Source organism: Chiloscyllium punctatum, chromosome 27 (genome assembly GCF_047496795.1).
Source record: "Chiloscyllium punctatum isolate Juve2018m chromosome 27, sChiPun1.3, whole genome shotgun sequence".
In the NCBI taxonomy this organism is placed as follows: Eukaryota; Metazoa; Chordata; class Chondrichthyes; order Orectolobiformes; family Hemiscylliidae; genus Chiloscyllium; species Chiloscyllium punctatum.
The window spans coordinates 45357054-45376518 of record NC_092765.1 but is presented as its reverse complement, the minus strand read 5'-3'; the positions used below and the strand labels follow the sequence as shown (position 1 = coordinate 45376518).

At 44.4% G+C, this 19465-nt stretch overlaps 1 protein-coding gene across 4 annotated transcripts in view; it reads left to right on the top strand.

Annotated features, from left to right (window-relative positions):
* LOC140453677 (mitogen-activated protein kinase kinase kinase 5) overlaps nt 1–19465 on the top strand; it is a 167810-nt gene that overhangs the window by 69516 nt on the left and 78829 nt on the right. The gene's annotated exons all lie outside the window — the stretch shown is intronic.

Below are 19465 nucleotides of genomic sequence, written 5' to 3'. Positions count from 1 at the left end.
ATGATTAGAAGAGAGTTATATTTTCTTTTCATGTGGTGGGTGGTGGAGAAGTCACTGTCTAAAAGGATGATTCAGACACATACTCTTTTCAAGTGTTTTCTTTTACTTGTCCATGGGATTGTGTAGATTGCTGGCTGGTCCAACATTTATTGTCCAGTTAAACGTTCTGTGGGTCATTTTGTCACATGTAGGCCAGACCAGACCAGACCAGACCAGGATGGCAGATTTTCTTCCCTGACTGATTTTTTTTAAACTAGCTGAGTTTTTATAACAACAGTGAAAATGGTTATCATTGGAATTTTCTAAAAATTCCAAATTTAGCCATCTGTGATGGTGGGACTTGAACCCCCATGATTTTAGATCATTAGGCAGGGGTGCTGGATTACTAATCCAATGATAAATCATATGCCATCATCTCCCATTTGTAGAGATGAACTTGAAGTGTGCCAAGACCACAGATGAAGATTAGAAAGTTAGATTAAGTTAGCTAGTTATTTTATGGCTGGCACAGATGTGATGGACCAAATGGACTCCTGTTGTGCTGTAAATTCCTATGATCAGACATTCTAGGCAGTAGCCTGCTCCCCTACCTCAGCCTTGCCTTCCACTACAGTAATGCTATCGTTTGATGTGTATTTCCCAGTATGTTATTTGTCCCCCTCATATTCAATTATTCATAGTCATAAAGATGTACAGCACGGAAACAGACCCTTCAGCCCAACCTGTCCATGCCGACCAGATATCCCAATCTAATCTAGTTCCACTTGCCAGCACCCGTCCCATATCCCTCCAAATCCTTCCTATTCGTATACCTGTCCAGGTGCCTTTTAAATGTTGCAATTGTACTAGCCTCATGCTGTTGTTGTTGAGCACCTTCTGAGTGACTCTTGCCCTTCATGCCCTTCATTACCTGTCAGTTGCAAACAGTATTCAGGTTTGGACAAGATGGGAGGGTTTTTAAAACTGTATACACAAAATTATGTGGGGCAAAATTACGAGAACAGTGCACCAGCAGCAGGAACCATCCTCTAGGGCCAATGTAAACCAAATACACAGAGGCATGTTTGACAAAATGGGTAAATAGATTGTGTTATGAAGGTGTAGCACTGCCTATGACACAATGTAACCTGGTCATACTGCAGGCTTGCTGCTTGATTAAATACTGGCTTTACTAGTGCTGCTTCAGGCTGGCTTACTGCGTTGCCTAACCCCGGTGTGCAGTACTGTGCAGTGTACCTATAGAAAACAACAAGGGTTAGCCAGAGAGGCTGCTGATGATCAGCACTGACATTTTCTTTGAGAGATCTTGACCCCTCGTTAGTGTTCCAGTTCATCTCCTGGAACTGACTGGCAGATAATCTGCAGCTGTCTGTTTTATTCTAACTGAAGTGCAAACCAGCAGGCAGCAGATGCTATTGACTCAGGATTAAATGTGCACTCTTGAACTTGAGTTGCGTAATTGTGTGTGGATGGCTGAGTATTGAGCAGGTTAGAGGTTAGACATCAACACTGATAGATTGACATAGATAACTTTCAGCCAAGTTTGCATTGTATGCTGCAGATTCACAAGCCCAGTGCAGAACATTAATTTGTTTACCTGCATGTGTTTGACGCTAGAGAGATTCACAAGTTGTTAAACCCAATCTGTAAATACTTTTTGTTCCAAACGCGATTGACATCTTCTATCACCAAATGATATTTGCATTAAATCTTTCCAATTCCTGTCACTTCCAATGTTTCCCAAACAAGTCTGTGATTAATAAGACAGAAATGAATGTTGATTCTCCTGCTAGGTTTAATATTGCCATTGCACAGTCTTCCTACCACAGGCTATTACTTTGACAAATAAATTAGGAATAGATTGCCCCTACCTCAGCTTCTGTTCCTCCCAAATGATAGCAGATGCGTGGGTTGAGAACAGTGCAACTGGAAAAGGAATGGAGATTCCCAAATGAATTGAGAACAGATTAAATGGACTTTATTTTTAAATACATCCCCTTGTGGAGGGCAGACACCTTACTCTGAAGCACAGTGACTCTGGCATGATTTACAGTCTGCACAAAGGTGAAAATGTATTGCTGGAAAAACGCAGCAGGTCAGGCAGCATCCAAGGAGCAGGAGAATCGATGTTTCGGGCATGAGCCCTTCTTCAGGCTCATGCCCGAAACGTCGATTCTCCTGTTCCTTGGATGCTGCCTGACCTGCTGCGCTTTTCCAGCAACACATTTTCAGCTCTGATCTCCAGCATCTGCAGTCCTCACTTTCTCCAGTCTGCACACAGGTTCCTGACTCAGTGTCACAGTCTTCCAGACAGTCTGAGGTGAACCAAGAGGTTCATTTGAAGCCTGTCTTGGTTGTATGCAAGCAGCCAGCTCGCTGTCAGTTCGAAAATCCCTCACAATATCCATGAGGGACCCCAAGCATTCGGTCTGGATGTATGACTACCTGGTATGGCAACTGTGCCATTCAAGATCGGAGACGGTTACAGAGAGTGGTGAACTCGGCCCGGACAATCACAGAGGCCAACCTCCCATCTATAGAATCCATCTACCAGGCCCACTGTCAAGGAAAGGCCGCCAGCATTCTCAAAGATCCATCCCACCCTGGCAATGTTTTTCTACAACCTCTATCACCAGGGAGAAGGTACAGAAGCCTGAACACACACACCAGCCGGTTTCAAAACAGTTTCTACCCTACTGTTGTTAGAATACTGAATGGACTCACAAACTCTTAACATTCACCTGTACCTGTGTTTTTGTTTTTGCCACGGTTTACCTATTATTTACTATCTATGCCACTTAACTCTGTGATCTGCCTGTATTGCTCACAAGACAAAGCTTTTCACTGTGCCTTGGTACATGTGACAATAAGTTCAGTTCAATTCAATTCAATTCAACCTGTCATGCGGAGAAGTACCTACCAAACAGCAACAGATGTTATCAATGCTTTGCTGGTCAACAGGGCAAGAAAAGCATGGACAACTGAGGAGGATGGATGTTCTTGTTACTGGAGAAAGCAAGAGATTTTAGGGAGGAATAGCAAACCTGATCTCCCTGTCCATTGCTCCACCAGTCCTTCTGATCGGATTTCTAGGCTTGACTTAAGGAACCACCTGGAGGAAGGTGACTGGCCCATTTAGTCCCTTGAACCTGTTGTACCTTTCAGTGAGCTCATGGCTACTTTGTGATGTAGCTCTAAATACCTGCTTTTGCACCGTGTCCATCTGATCCCTTGGATTGGCAAATATCTATCATTCTCTGATATAAAATTCCCATTTGTGAGAGAGATTTCTGAATGTTTACCATCCTTTGGAGAAGTGTGGAGGTGTTTGCAAATTTCATTTCTGAAAGGTTGATATTGATACCCTGGATTTCCAACCTGTGGGTATTGTTTTTCTCTATCTACCTATCAGTTGCCCTAAACAACTTGAAATCTTTAATTAACTCTCCCTTTAACCAATTTAATCCTTCATAAAGTGTGGTGCCGAAGCTCCTTCCACTAAATCCAGCTGTGGTTTAACCAGGACTTTATACAGCTGAAGGATGTCTGCAGAGAACCACAGAATTGTTATCATGCAGGAAGAGGCTATTCGGCCCTTAGGTTCTGTGCTGGCTCTTGAAGTATTCTGACTTAGTACCAATTGCCTGGTTTTCTGCACAACTTTACACATTATTTCTATTTCCATACCCATCCAAGGCCCTCTTCATTGTGTCAATTGAACCAGCCCCCACCACACTTTCAGGCAGTGTATTCTGAACTCCACCTACTTGTTGTGTGAACAAAGGACATTCCCACCTCAGAATTTCTTCTTTCGATCTGCGCTCTCTGATTCTCGATCCTTTTCTGAGTGGGAACAGTCTCTAGACTGCACTCTGTCTAGTTCGCTAATGATTTTGGAAGCTTTTATCAAATCTCCTCTTAGCCTTCTCCTCTCTAAAGAAAACAGTTGTAATGTCTCCACCTATCCTCAAAACTAAAGTATCTCATCCCTGCAACCAATCTTGTAAATCTTTTCTCCAGTGCATTCATCCTATTATGTGGCACCTGCAACAGTACACAGTAATCCAGATGAGGTTTAACCAATATATAAGTTCATTGCACTCTCCCTACTTTTGAACTCTATGTCCCTATGAATGAAACATGGAATGCTATATGCTTCCTTAACAGTTCTCTCAAATTGTCCCACCACTTAGATTAGATTACATTACAGTGTGGAAACAGGTCCTTCGGCCCAACAAGTCCACACCGACCCGCCGAAGCGCAACCCACCCATACCCCTACATTTACCCCTCACCTGACACTATGGGCAATTTAGCATGGCCAATTCACCTAACCTGCGCATCTTTGTGACTGTGGGAGGAAACCAGAGCACCCGGAGGAAACCCACGCAGACACGGGGAGAACGTGCAAACTCCACACAGTCAGTCGCCTGAGGCGGGAATTGAACCCGGGTCTCCGGCACTGTGAGGCAGCAGTGCTAACCACCGTGCTGCCCACTTATAATGGGAGAAAGTGAGGACTGCAGATGCTGGAGATCAGAGCTGAAAATGTGTTGTTGGAAAAGCGCAGCAGGTCAGGCAGCATCCAAGGAGCAGGAGAATTGACGTTTCTGGCATGAGCCCTTCTACAGGATTCCTGAAGAAGGGCTCATGCCTGAAACGTCGATTCTCCTGCTCCTTGGATGCTGCCTGACCTGCTGCGCTTTTCCAGCAACACATTTTCACCACCACTTATAATGCCTTGTGTACATATAAATGTCCAGCTCTCTCATGTATGACCTCCAGAATAGACCTTCTATATCTTGTCATAGAGTCATACAGTTCAGAAATAGACCCTTGAGTCCAACCAGTCCATGCCGAACATCATCCCAAACTAAACTAGTGCCACCTGTCTGCTTCTGGCTCATATCCCTCCAAACCTTTGCTATTCATGTACTTACCCAAATATCTTTTAAACATGTAATTGTACTACATTGACCACTTCCTCGAGAAGATCATTCCACAAGCAAACCACGTTCTGTGTAAAAAAAAAACTGCCCCTCATATCTGTTTTAAATCTCTCTCCTCACTTTAAAAATGCACCCCCGTCATCTTGAAATCTGACATTCTCGGGGAAATACAATTACCATTATATTCCAATACATTCGGTATAAAGTTCAGTATTCCATTAGCCTTTTTGATTATGTTCTGTATGTCATGGTGTCCGACAGCACAGAATCAAAAGGTGTGGTGCTGGAAAAGCACAGCAGGTCAGGCAGCATCCAAGGAGCAGGAGAGGCGCGTTTCGGCTATAAGCCCTTCATCAGGAATGGGCTTATGCACAGGATAGGCCCATTGGTCTCTGCCGACCAAAATATTCATCCACGCTAACTCCATTTCCCTGCACTTGGTTCACATCCTTCTAAACCTTTCCTATCCATGTATTTGTCCAAATGCCTTTTTAAATGTTGTTAATGTATCCGCCTCAGTCACATCCACTGGCAACTCATTCCATATGTGTACTAGCTTCTGTGTAAAAAACGTTGTCCCTCAGGTTCCCTTTTATTCTTTCCCCTCTAACCTTAAACTGATACCCTGTATTCCTAGATTCCCCAACCTTCGGAAAAAGACTGAGTGCATGCTTCTCGTGATCTTTATATACTTGTATAAGATCCCTTCCCAGTCTTATACGCGCGAAAGAGAAAAGTCCTAGCTTGATTATTGTATCATAGAATCACAGAATCCCTACAGTGTGGAAACAGGCCCTTTGGCCCAACAAGTCCACGCCAACCCTTCAAAGAGTAACCCACCCAGACCCATTCCCCTATCCTATTACTTTACATTTACCCCTGATTAATGCACCTAACCTACACATCCCTGGTCACTGGGCAATTTAGCACGGCCAATCCACCTAACCTGCACATCTATGGATTGTGGGAGGAAACTGGAGTACCCAGCAGAAACCCATGTAGACACAGGGAGAATGTGCAAACTCCAAACAGACAGTTGCCCAGTTGAGTCCAGGCAAAACCCTTGTAAATTTCTTCTGCACCATTTCCAGTTTAATAACATTATTCTTATAGCATGGTAACCAAACCTGAACACAATACTCCAAGTTCGACCTCACCAATGTCCTGTGTTACTACAATATAACTTCCCAACTTCTATACTCAATGCCCTGACTGATGAAGCCCAGTGTGCCAAAAGCCTTCTTCATTGCATTGTCCACCTATGACTCCACATTTAGAGAACTGTGAACCTGAACTCCAAGATCCCTCTGTTCCACTACACTCCTTAAGGCCCTACCATTCACCATGAAACCCTGACCTTGATTGGACTTTCCAAAATGCAAAACCACACACTTAGCTATACTAAACTCCATTTGCCATTTCTCAGCCCACTCCCCCAGCTGATCAAAGTGTTGCTGCAATTTCTGATAATCTTCCTCACTGTCCATAATACTGCCTATCTTAGTGTCATTGTAAATTAATCATGCCTTGTACATTCTCATCCAAATTATTGATATAGATAACAAATAGTAATGGGCCCAACACCAAGCCCTGAGGCACTCCACTAGTCACAGGTCTCCCAGTCTGATGAGCATCCTTCCACTATTACCCTCTGCTTCCTACCATCGAGCCAATTGTGTGTCCAATTTGCAAGTGCCCCTTGAATTCCATGCGATCTAAACTTCCAGAGAAGCCTACTATCTGGAACCTTATCCAAGGCCTTACTGAAATCCATTTAGACTATTTCTACTGCCCTGCCCTGCCATCGTCCTTCCTGATCACTCCATCAAAGAACTCTTAACAAATTTGTGAGGCATGATCTCCCATCCATAAAGCTATGCTGATAACAAACCCTGTCTTTCCAAATGCATGTATATCTTATCTCTCAGAATGTTCTCAAGTAACTTACCCACCGCAGATGTTAGGCTTACTGGTCTTTCGTTCCCAGATTTTTCTCTGCAGCCCTTGAATAAGGGCACAACATTCACTACCCCCCCAGTCTTCTGGGACCTCACCCGTGGCTAATGATATAAAAATATCAGCCAGGATCCCCGCAATTTCTTCTCTCTTGCAGTGTTCTTGGATATATCTGGTCAGAAACAGGAGATTTATCCACTTTCATACATTCTAACACATCCATCACCTCCTCTACTGTGATGTGGACTGTCCCCAAGGTATTACCACTAACTTCCCCAAGTTCCAAGTCTTCATGTCTTTCTCCATGGTAAACACAGACGAGAAATATTCATTGAGAACCTCACCCATCTCCTGTGGTTCTACACATACATGCCCACAATGGTCCTTGAGGGGCCCTATTCTCTCTCTAGTTATTCTTTTTCCTTTAATATCCTTTAGGAACCTCGTTGGATTTACTCTAATCTTCCCTGCCAAGGCTACCTCGTGCCTCCTTTATATCCTCCTGATTTCCTTCTTCAGTAAACACCTGTATTCTCTGTATACCTCCAGGGATTGCCTCGATCCCAGCTGCCTGTACCTGAGCCACACCTCCTTGTCATCCAGGGTTCCCTATTCCTGCCAACCTTGCCCTTCACCCTCACAGGAACATATAGTCCTTGAACTCTAGCCTTCTCACTTTTAAAGGCCTCCCACTTGCCAGAAGTCCCTTTACCTGCAAACAAACTACTCCCATCAACCCCTGCGAGCTCCTGTCTTATTCCGTCAGAATTCACCTTGCCCCAGTTTAGAACTTGAACCTGTGGACCAGTTTTGTCCCTCTCCATAACGACTTAAAATTAATAAAAACATGGTCATTGGTCCCAAAGTCCTTCCCATTGTCACCTCCATCTCTTGTTTTGTCCTATTTCCCAAGACTAGGTTGAGTTTTGCCCCTTCCCAAGTAGGACCCTCTTTATACTGCTTGAGGAAACTTTCCTGAACGCACGTAACAAATTCTACCCCATCAAAAGCCAACAGGCATTCCTTACTCCCTGTCGAGTTCCAGCCTGACCTGTCTCTTCACTTTACTACTTCTCATTACTGTGTCTTCTTCCTGCCTTACAATTGCTTCCCTGCTGTGGAGGATCCCATTCCCCTTCCAATCTGGTTTAAACCCTCCCTTGTAACACTAGCAAACCTGGACACCAAGATATTGCTCTCCCTCCAGTTCAGCTGCAACCCGTCCCTCTTAAATAGGTCACCTCTTCCCCAGAAAAGATCCCAATGATCTAAAAACCTGAAACCTGAGCACAATGGCTGCTCTGAGACATCCTGCACCCTGACACCTGAGAGGCAACACACCATCCCACCTTCCCACAGAATCTCCTGTCCGTCCCCCTAATTATCGAGTCTCCTATTTCGAAGGCCCTGTTTACCTCTACCCTTTCCCGATGTGCCCCAGAGCCAGTCACAGTACCAGAAACCTGGCTACTGCTGCTTTCTCCTGAACGGTCAACCAACACCACCACCCCACCCCTCATACCCCCCCCCCCAACACACACACACACTCTCACAACAATAGTATCCAAAATGATATACTTTTTAGGGGGAATGGCCACAAGGGATTCCTGCACTCTCTGCCTACTCCCTTTGCCTTTCCTGGTAATCACCCAGCTACTCTCTGCCTGTACCTTAGATGTGACCACCTCACTAAAACTCTGATCTATGAAGTACTCAGCATCTTGAATCAAACCAGCTCCAGCTCCCTAACACGGTCTCCTGGGAGCTGCAGCTGGATGTACCTCCCACACGTGGAGTCATCAGGGATAATAGAAGTCTTCCTGAGCTTCCACATGCTGCAGGAGGAACATGCAACTGCCCTAACTGCCATCTGAATGCTGTAAAACTATAAAGGAAAGTTAAAAGGACTTTACTTGAGCTTACCCGTATTGTTTGCTGAGCCACTGCTCTCCAAAGTCTCTCTAGCTAAAGCCTTATTTCTTTCTCTGCTACCAATAAATTTTGCAATAGTACATCTCTCTGCCCCTCCACTTTCTTGTTTTGTTAGAGGTGGAGGGAACAGTGATGTAATGTTTCAGCCTTAAGAAGCTCAGTCCACATCAATCCACAAGCCTGCTTCTATCCGGTTTCAAACTGGGAACCTTTCGAGTGCGAGGCAAATGTGATAACCACTATACTACAAAAACACAGCCCTTAAGCACGCCTTACACTAGAGCCCCAATGAGCTGCTCCTCAGTGCAGATGACTGCTTGTCCTCACGGGGTGTCTTGCTGAGGTCCTCCTCCTGGTAGTAGTGACTGCGCCAGTGCAAATCTTCACCCTGACATGTTCATGACCTTTTAATAATCTTTGACCTCAAATCCCCCTGCCCCACTGTATTTGTTCCTCCATTGTTTCTAGTTTCTCACTGTTTGGGAAGCCCCCTTCCAGTCCTTTTGAGGTCCATTTGCTGAAGCTTTGTCCATTTGGGTAATCTTTGTAATTTTATGCTTCCACCTACATTACTTACAATGACACCTAGCTTTGTCAACTTGGGTATGTGTCTTTCTATTCCATTTTTGAAGCTGTTAATAAATACTGTGATTTTTAAGTACAGGCCTCTGTACAGAGGAAGCTGAAAATGTGTTGCTGGAAAAGCACAGCAGGTCAGGCAGCATCCAAGGAACAGGAGAATCGACGTTTCGGGCATCAGCCCTTCTTCAGCTCTGATCTCCAGCATCTGCAGTCCTCTGTACAGAGGAACCTTGATTATCTGGCATTCAATTGTCCGAATTTCGGATTATTTGAACAAGATCGCAAGGCCCCGATGCTTAGCTAAACTGTGTTATCCGAACATTCAATTATCTGAACAATTGATTATCCGAACGTTCGATTATCTGAACAAAGTACACTCCGCCTGTGTCGTTTGGATAATCGAGGTTCCTCTGTAGTCACTTTCTGCTAATGAGAATATCTGCGTCTCTCACTAGGTTTGTCTACTCTACCTCCAGAACGACTATTCCCTCTGGGATCCCAGCACTAGCTTTAATTTGCGTTTATTTGTAAATAATATTCCATAACCAAGATCTCAGAGGGTTAATTTACCATGAAATAAGGAAGTAATTATGACATGGAAAGTGCCTGTAACTAATTGGTGGGAGTAATTTTGACAGTGCGTGACCTTGTGAACTGGGAGGTTGCAAGTCAGCAAGTGGAAATCAAGGGAATTGTGAGACAAGAAGCTAATTCTGTTTCGTACAGGGGTGAGACTTAGCCTAGGGGTATGTCTTGACAGGCTAAACACTGTCTGTGTTGCTCTTCAAGCGCTCAGAGAGCTTTGGCAGGAAGCTGCGTTGCAAGGTTTTATGTTTATAGCATTTCGGATTCTTCTTCCAGAAGGTTCTTCTGCATCTCACTTGCACTGGTGCCAAGTCAGGGAAAAGCTGGAAGCAAAGAAACCATTTTTTAGCCATTTGTCTAATTTTATTACCGTGTTGTGTAAACAGAAGAGATAATGAACTCGTACAGTTTAACTCAGCTCCACTTGTCCCAGCTGCTTTGTTGGTTTTGTAAAAATCACACCACATCAATCTTTGAAATGTTCATGAAATGTTATGTGGTCATTAAAAACAGAGAAATGTCATTTTCTTTTGAAAAATGCTAAGCAGTCCAGACAGTAATGAGTTTCCAAAGTCAGGTTCATAGTTCAGAGCAGCTGGCCAGCTTGTCTATTATCGTGGGCGATGCTTAGCTATCATGGAGTAGAAAATGAAAGGTTATTGCTAATTTAAAATATCAATTATTGTGTAAAATTCTAATGAAGAGTTATTTGGAGGATTTTAGACAATGCCTTGGAGACACACCAGAATCTCAGTAAACAAATAACTTGCTTGGCAGAGAATGACCATGGACCAGAATGTCCAAACTAAGGATGTACACCACAGCTGCTTCATTTTTACATTGCAGTAAAATTTTGTTGAATCTAAACACTTGTGCAACATGTAAATATGTCACATGAGAGGGTGGTTCCATACATTTTTCAGCACATTGACTCAGCAAGTTCCAAATAAACCAGAAGTCTGCAGTTTGAAGTTGGATAACCAAATGATCTTGTTTAATTCACAACAAAAACACCACACTGTCCCCTCCCGCTGCAGCTCCTCCCCAGCCAGTACTTAGGTCTGAGTCCTGCCTTGTCAAAATGTAAAAGACTGTTTGATTTGCAGCTCCGCTTCAACCTCATATTCTATCCATCACCGATCGACTCTGTGTGGAGTGGCACAGTGGTTAGCACTGCTGCCTCACTGGACCAGAGACCCAGGTTCAATCCCAGCCTTGGGTGACGGTCTGCGTGGAGTTTACACATTCTCCCTGAGTCTGTGGGTTTTCTCTGGGTGCTCCAGCTTCTGCCTACAGTCACAAAGAGGTGCAGGTTAGGGGAGGGTTTGCCATGCTAAATTGCCCATAGCATTCAGGGACGTGTAGGTTAGCTATGGGAGGTGCAGGGATACTCTGTGGAGACTTATTGGGCCAAATGGCCTGTTTCACACTGGAGAGATTCTGACCCATCTCTGTCTCACTGCTTTTACTTTGCCAGTGACACACTTGTACTACTTTCAGGTTTAATTCCCAAGGCAGCTTTCTCAGTGACCCATTTCCCCCCCCCCCCATCCCATCCCAGCTCGAATAGAGAGCTCTCCCTCCTGTGCTGAATGGGATTGCAGTGGTGCACTTTCACTTGGTGCACACTCCATAAATGGGTGGGTATGACTGGGAAGGTCAGCACTTACTGGCCATCCTAATTGTCCTGGAGGAGCTGACAGTGAGTTACCGTCTTGAACCACAGCAGTCTGTGTCGAGACAGCAACAATGCCGCTCAGGAGTGGAGTTTCGGGATTTTGACCTGTGACGGTGGAGAAAATTCCAAGTCAAGATGGTCATTGTCTGAGAGGGGACCTTGCAGGTGCTGGTGTTCCCATATATCTGCTATCCTTATCCTTCTAGACAGTAGTGGCCTCGGGTTTGGAATGTGCTGCATCAAGAGCCGTGCCTGAATTTCGGCGATACATCTTGTAGGTGGTGCACACTGCTGCTCCTGAGCACCTATGGTGAAGGGAATCACTCTTGAAGGTGGTGGATGGGTTGCTTTGTCCTAGATAGTGTCAAGCGTCTGGAGTGTTATTGGAGCTGCATCCATCCAGGCAAGTGGGGAGTATTCCATCACACTCCTAAACTGTGCCTTATAGATGGTGGACAGGTTTTGGGGAGTGAGGAGGTGAGTTACTTGCTGCAGAATTCCAAACCTCTGACCTAGTCTTGTAGCCACTGTATTTACAGCGGGATCTCGATTATTTGAACGAGATTGGGATAATCGTTTCGTTCGGATAATTGATTATTCGGTTAACTGATTCAATGCCTGTCCTCTGGGGCTCGGAGTTTTCTGAAGTTCCCTTTTTCCTTACTCTGCCTGCTGTTCTCCCTCTCTCTGTCTGAGGGTTTGTTTCTGAGCAGGGACACACCTGCAGCATTGCTGAAGCCTCCCCCACCCCACCCCACCAAATGGGATTGACACAGCCAGCACTTGCTAAGTCCACTCCCCATTTAGGAGACTAGGCCGCAGCATACTGCACACCAGCCCAACCCCCCCCCCCGCCCCTCCCACGTCCCCCACCACCCCATCCAGCACCCCAACCCCACCCCTAAACGATCCCCCATCCATACCCCCCATTTGCCCCCCCCCATCTGATTCCCAACCCCCAACCCCTGCCCCACCGTCTGAACCCCAACCACCTGACGAAGGAGCAGTGCTCCGAAAGCTAGTGCTTCCAATTAAACCTGTTGGACGATAACCTGGTGTTGTGTGATTTTTAACTTTGTACACCCCAGTCCAACACCGGCATCTCCAAATCTTTGGCGAACATAGTGGCTTCTGACCTCATGATGGAGGGAAGGGCATTGAAGAGGCAGCTGAAGATGGTTGGGCCTAAGACACTCCCCTGAGGAACTCCTGCAGAGATGGTGCCCACAGGCTGCACACCAGCCCTGAGAAACGTGCTCCTGGTGACATTCGAACCATGTGTCAGTGCCAGCTATTGAAAGGATTCTGAAACTCAAGACCAAAAAACACTTTACTATGCAGTGTCTCAATGTTAATATGTCACAAATCAAGGCTGTTCTGCCCATTGAGTTACTGCTAGCTCTCTACAAAGCGAAATCCAATCAACCCCATTCCCTCACTCTGTCCCCATAGCTCAATAAATGTATTTATCGCAGTGCCCGCCCAGTTTTCAGTTGACGTGATCAGTTCTCTTCACTTCTGCCATCCTCGGAGCCAACTGTTTCCAGGTCACTAATACTCTGTGTTATATAAAAAACAAGTTCTTTCTCACATCCCTCTGTATTTCTTGCCCAATATTTAAACTTTTTGCCTCCACATCCTTGTACAATCAGCTGATGGGAACTGCTTCTGATAAATCCCCTCTGCGCCCTCTCGAAAACCCTCACATCTTCCCAAAACTGCACAGCATGAAGCTTTATTTTCCTGTTTGACCTTGATTTGGTCAAATTTGGGATCCTCATGTATTTATTTTTCTTCCTGTCAGTCAGTAACTGTGATCACTGAGGCATCTCTACTCAATACCAAAACCAGACTTAGAGTCATACAGCTTGGCAACAGACCCTTTGAGGTAAAAACAATGACTGCAGATGCTGGAAACCAGATTCTGGATTAGTGGTGCTGGAAGAGCACAGCAGTTCAGGCAGCATCCAAGGAGCTTCGAAATCGACGTTTCGGGCAAAAGCCCTTCATCAGGAATAAAGGCAGTGAGCCTGAAGCGTGGAGAGATAAGCTAGAGGAGGGTGGGGGCGAGGAGAAAGTAACATAGAGTACAATAGGTGAATGGGGGAGGGGATGAAGGTGATAGGTCAGGGAGGAGAGGGTGGAGTGGATAGGTGAAAAAGGAAATAGGCAGGTTGGACAAGTCTGGACAAGTCTTGGGTGCCCCCACCTCACCCTAGTTCTAAACTTCCAGCTCAGTAACTGTCCCCATGACTGGTCCGGACTTGTCGAACCTGCCTATCTCCTTTTCCACCTATCCACTCCACCCTCTCCTCCCTGACCTATCACCTTCATCCCCTCCCCCACTCACCCATTGTACTCTATGTTACTTTCTCCCCACCCCCACCCTCCTCTAGCTTATCTCTCCACACTTCAGGCTCATTGCCTTTATTCCTGATGAAGGGCTTTTGCCCGAAACGTCGATTTTGAAGCTCCTTGGATGCTGCCTGAACTGCTGTGCTCTTCCAGCACCACTAATCCAGAAACAGACCCTTTGGTCCAACCAGTCCATGCTACCAGTGTTCCCAAACTAAACTAGTCCCACTTGCCTGCATTTGATTTATATCTGTCTAAACCTTTCCTCTTCATGAACTTTTCCACATGTTCTTTAAATGTTGTAAATGCACCGCAACTTCCTCAGGAAGTTCATGCCACATACAACCCACTCTTTTTGTTAAAAAGAAAGTTCTGAATTCTACCTTTTGATATTTGATAGAATTCTGTATTCTTAACTGACCAAACCAGATTATTGAATATCCAAACATGGAGAAAACGTGAAACAAATTTGCTTACAATAAAAACAAAATGACTCTTTTTAAAGGAAATCCAACAGCTGATTCCTCAAGTTATGCAAAAAGGGAAAGGGTTCTGTGCATAAATGCTGCTTGAAAGATATTGACCTTTTATTTGTCAGACACACTGGGATCCGATGACACCCTGTATGGAAACTTGTTCTTGACACAGCTCAAAGACAGGGAATGTTGCAGGAGTGCGTGGGGCAGTGTTTGGAAAGAAGTCCCATTTTAGCACAAAGCCTGTGCCTTTGTTAAGCCACTCATGAACAGGTAGAGTTTGGTTTCCATCTCTGACCTATTTTGAGAATAAAGAGGGGAACCCTCCCCGACCACTTGTCTCCCTCACCTCAAAGCACCAGTGCAGGAAACATGGTGTAGGTGATGAGTTATTGGAGTCAATACTGAACACTAATGAACAGATGTGGGTGGGAGGCACTAGCATACCATGTAGTTGAGGATAAGCTCAGATCCCAGCTCTGCCGAACTTCTCAGAGTTGTTCCCCTGAAACTTTCAACCTTTAAACAATAAAAACAGAAACTGCTGGTGAATCTCAGCAGGTCTGGCAGCATCTGTGGAAAGAAAACAGATTTAATGTTTCGATTCCAATGACCTGTCTCAGACAATGAACAGAACAGATGCTGTTCTGTTTCTCTAGCAGTTTCCATTCTTGTTTCAGATTTCCAGCATCCACAGTTCTTGTAGTCTTTAAACACAGCAGTTGTTTTGTGTGGATCAATGGTTTGAACTGACTTCCTGAGAACATACAACTGTCTGGGGGAATTTGGAGGAATCCATTGACAAATGATATAGGATTCTGGTCCTTGGTGTAGACAATCTGTAAACAATCATAAAAGTGTATGATGTCAGCTATTTATGTGAAACCTCCTTGTACTGGCTTGTAACACTAGCCATAGCGTCCCTCATTCGGAAGAATGCTCTCTCCAAGATATAGACATGGAGCCATTCAATAGGCTAGAATTGCTGTCAGTCTTTAATTACTGTGACATGTTCTGCCTTGGGAATATTTCATCCCCATCAACACCCCCCATCTCTCCTCCTTCTCAGTTGTAGATTTAGATTAGATTACTTACAGTGTGGAAACAGGCCGTTCGGCCCAACAAGTCCACACCGACCCTCCAAAGAGCAACCCACCCAGACCCATTCCCCTACATTTACCCTTTCACCTAACACTACGGGCAATTTAGCATGGCCAATTCACCTAAGCTGCACATCTTTGGCCTGTGGGAGAAACCGGAGCACCTGGAGGAAGCCCATGCAGACAGGGGGAGAATGTGCAAACTCTACACAGACAGTTGCCTGAGGCGGGAATGGAACCCAGATGATCTCTGGCGCTGTGAGGCCGTAGCGCTAACCATTGTGCCACCGTACTTTCTCTCTGAATTGCCATCTGTACCATGGTCTCGATCTCAATTTCAACCCTTCTGCCCCCAATCCTCTCTGTCCTTAACCTGTGAATTCTTTCAAGCTGTGCCAATTTCAGTCAGTGGCACAGTGTGCATGTCACTGGAGTAGCATATGGGTTCAAATCCCACCACAGCAGATGAAGAACTTGAATTCAAAACAAGGTTGGAATGAAAAGTTGGCCGAACACAGACCACCTAACCACTCTGTGGAGCATCATCAATTAAATCCCACCTGGTTACTGATGTCCTTCAGGGAAGGAAATTTGCAGTCCTTCCTTGATCTGGCCTACATGTGACTCCAGAGCCACAACAATGTGGTTGATTCTGAACTGACCTCTGGGCAATTAGGGATGGGTAACAAATACTGGCCAGTGTTAGCCATATCCCATAAGCAAGTTTTGAAAAAAAGCTGTGAGAAATTTCTGGTGAAATTCACCTCGGAAAGGTGGTTGGAGCCTGTAACGTTGCTCTCCATTGTTTCTGACTTCAATCCACATGTAAAAGTACATGTTGCCATAGCAACTCCTAGAGTAAACCATCCCCAACAATGCCTGACAGATCAAAGACTGCAGTGGACCATAGAACGCGGTGTACTTGCCATTCAATTGATTCTGCTATATTACCTGTGATTACATTCTGATGATTTATGTAAACAATGAATTGAAGGGTGCCAAAAAGGATTTCACAAGAGAATCTCTTGACATTTAGGCAGTAGAAAATGGATGAATCCTTTTAGTGCAAGTAGTAGATTAAAAGTCTTGATACAAACCAATAGTTGGAGCCAGAGGGGAATTGGAGAGAGAAATGGATGACAAATAGTAGAGGCTCTTGGAGATGAAATGTTTGACCTACAGTTTGTGACCCTTCGAAAACTGACTTAATGATCAATTAGCTCAATGAGTACCTGTATTTTGTCAGATATTCTAGCGCAAAGCACTTGAGGAAATATTTGAAGAGAAATTATTCGCGAGGAGATGGGGAACCAATTAATGTGATTCATTAGGCAATTCTTTAAAAAGTAGCAGCACAAGGAGGGTATTCAGATTTGTCCATTCCAGAAATTTCTTTCCTTGAAATGTTGTATAAGGCAACTCCCAGTGAAAAGCCTGCGGCCTCCTACAACCTAAAACCCAAGCAGATGTGTGTTGTGAATTGTTATAGCAGGTATAGTCCCAATGCAAAATACTGCAGGCTGTGGAAATGTGAATCAGAGAAAATCAGAGAATACAGAAAATACTCAGCCAGTCGGGTGGTGTCTGAGGGGTTGGGAGAGAGAAACTGAAACTAAGCTTCAAACATTTTTGATCAATTATGACAAAGTTTAAAGATGTTAAAATTTCTCTTTTAAAAATTGTTGGTCTCTACAGACGCCATGAAAATACAATGCATGGCCCAACTCATAAATGCTATAGCATGAAATTGTCTGAATCAGAACTGAATGCAAAAGCAAAGTTGAATGTAGTCAAAAAAGAAATCAGACCAACTGTAGTTAAAACTCTCTGGTATCTTAAACTGTTCTCTCCACCAACATTTTTAGTTGAACTTCCACCAAATCTTTAACATAAGCTCAGTATCATGTATGCCTGAGGAGTGACAGATGGAGTTTAATTTATGTAAATGTGAGGTCGTGCATTTTGGAAAGGCAAATCAGGGCAAGATATTTATACTTAATGGTAAGGTTTTGGGGAGTGTTGCTAAACAAAGAGACCTTGGAGTGCAGGTTCATAGTTCCTTGAAAGTGGAGTCGCAGGTGGATAGGATAGTGAAGAAGGCATTTAATATGCTTGTCTTTATTGGTCAGTGCATTGAGTATAGGAGTGAGGAGGTCATGTTCTGGCTGGACAGGCCATTGATTAAGCCACTTTTGGAATACTGTGTTCAATTCTGGTCTCCCTGCTGTAGGAAGGTTGTTGTGAAACTTGAAAGGGTTCAAAAAAGCTTTACAAAGATGTTGCCAGGAATGCAGTGTTTGAACTATAGGGTGAGGCTGAACAGGCTGGGGCTATTTGTGGGCGGCACGGTAGCTCAGTGGTTAGCACTGCTGCCTCACAGCTCCAGGGACTCAGGTTCGATTCCAGTCTCGGGTGACTGTCTGTGTGAAGTTTGCACATTCTCCCCGTGTCTGTGTGGGTTTCCTCCCACAGGCCAAAGATGTGTAGGTTAGGTGAATTGACCATGCTAAATTGCCCATAGTGTGCAGAGATGTGTAGGTTAGGTGTGTTAGTCAGGAGAAATGTAACGGAATGGGTCTAGGCGGGTTACCCTTCAGAGTGTCGGTGTGGACTTGTTAGGCCAAATGGCCTGTTTCCACACTGTAGGGATTCTATTTTTGCTGGAAGCTGAGAGGTGACTTTGTAGAGGCTTGTAAGATCATGAGGAGCATGGATAGTGTCAAGAGCCAAGGTCATTTCCCTTGGGTGGGAGAGTCCAAAACTAGAGGACATAGTTTTAAGGTAGGAGGGGAAAGATTTAAAAGGGACCTAAGGGGCAACTTTTTCATGCAGAGGGTGGTGTCTTTATGGAATGAGCTACCAGAGGAAATGGTGGAGGTTGGTACAATTACAACATTTAAAAGGCATCTGGATGGGTATGTAAATAAGAAGGGTTTAGAGAGGTATGGGCCAAAGGCTGGCAAGTGGGACTAGGTTAATTTAGGATATCTGGTCAGCATGGACGAGTTGGACCAAAGGGCCTGTTTCCGTGCTGTACATCTCTATAACTCCATGCTCAGAGATTTGTTTTACCACATATTCCCGGAAGTGGAATTTGATTAGGTGAAGTATAGACCTAATCAAAGAATCTGACTACCCATTGGTACTAGGCACTGATTGCCCCATTGGGAAAAGTGTAAAGATTTCATTGTCACACACCAGGTCACTTCAGTTTCAGAGCAAATGCTTCACAATTGTTTATCACTTTTGTGACAATACTAGGGCTTTAAGAGGTGTATTTTGTCTTATTTTATTTGTAGAGCAGTTTTAAGACAGAGGTATGGAGCTGTCTATTTGAATCCAATAAAGCAAACAGCTTGTGCGGTGTTGTGCTTTTTAAAAAGTAGGCACAATAGAAGCAGCCTGAATGGGTGGGGTCAAGCTTTCACAGAACCAGGAGTTTTAGTTTTAGTGTTTCAGTACCTGTTGCTGGAGTCTTGAAGCTGAGTTTGGAAACTGTAGTACATCACTCCCTGCTACTCTGTCTGTCTCTCTCTGAGTTTTCCATTGGTGTTCTTTCCTCCTGGACTGGAGAACTGCATGTGAGACAACCTGTTTTACTGAATTGCCTTTACCAAGGATGTGTTTATGTGATGTTGCTGTATTGGAACAGTTACTGTTCAGTAGTTAAATGATCTGTTATTATGCTAAGTTTCCCAATAGAGTTAATTCTTCTAATTTCTTCTTTCTTTTCTTGTATTTTGTTGTATTTTTCATTTGTTGTATAGTATATGATTAAAGTGTGTCTTACTTCAAATCTGGTATTTGACCAATCAATTTGCAACAAGAACTGAATGCCTTTAACATAAGAAAA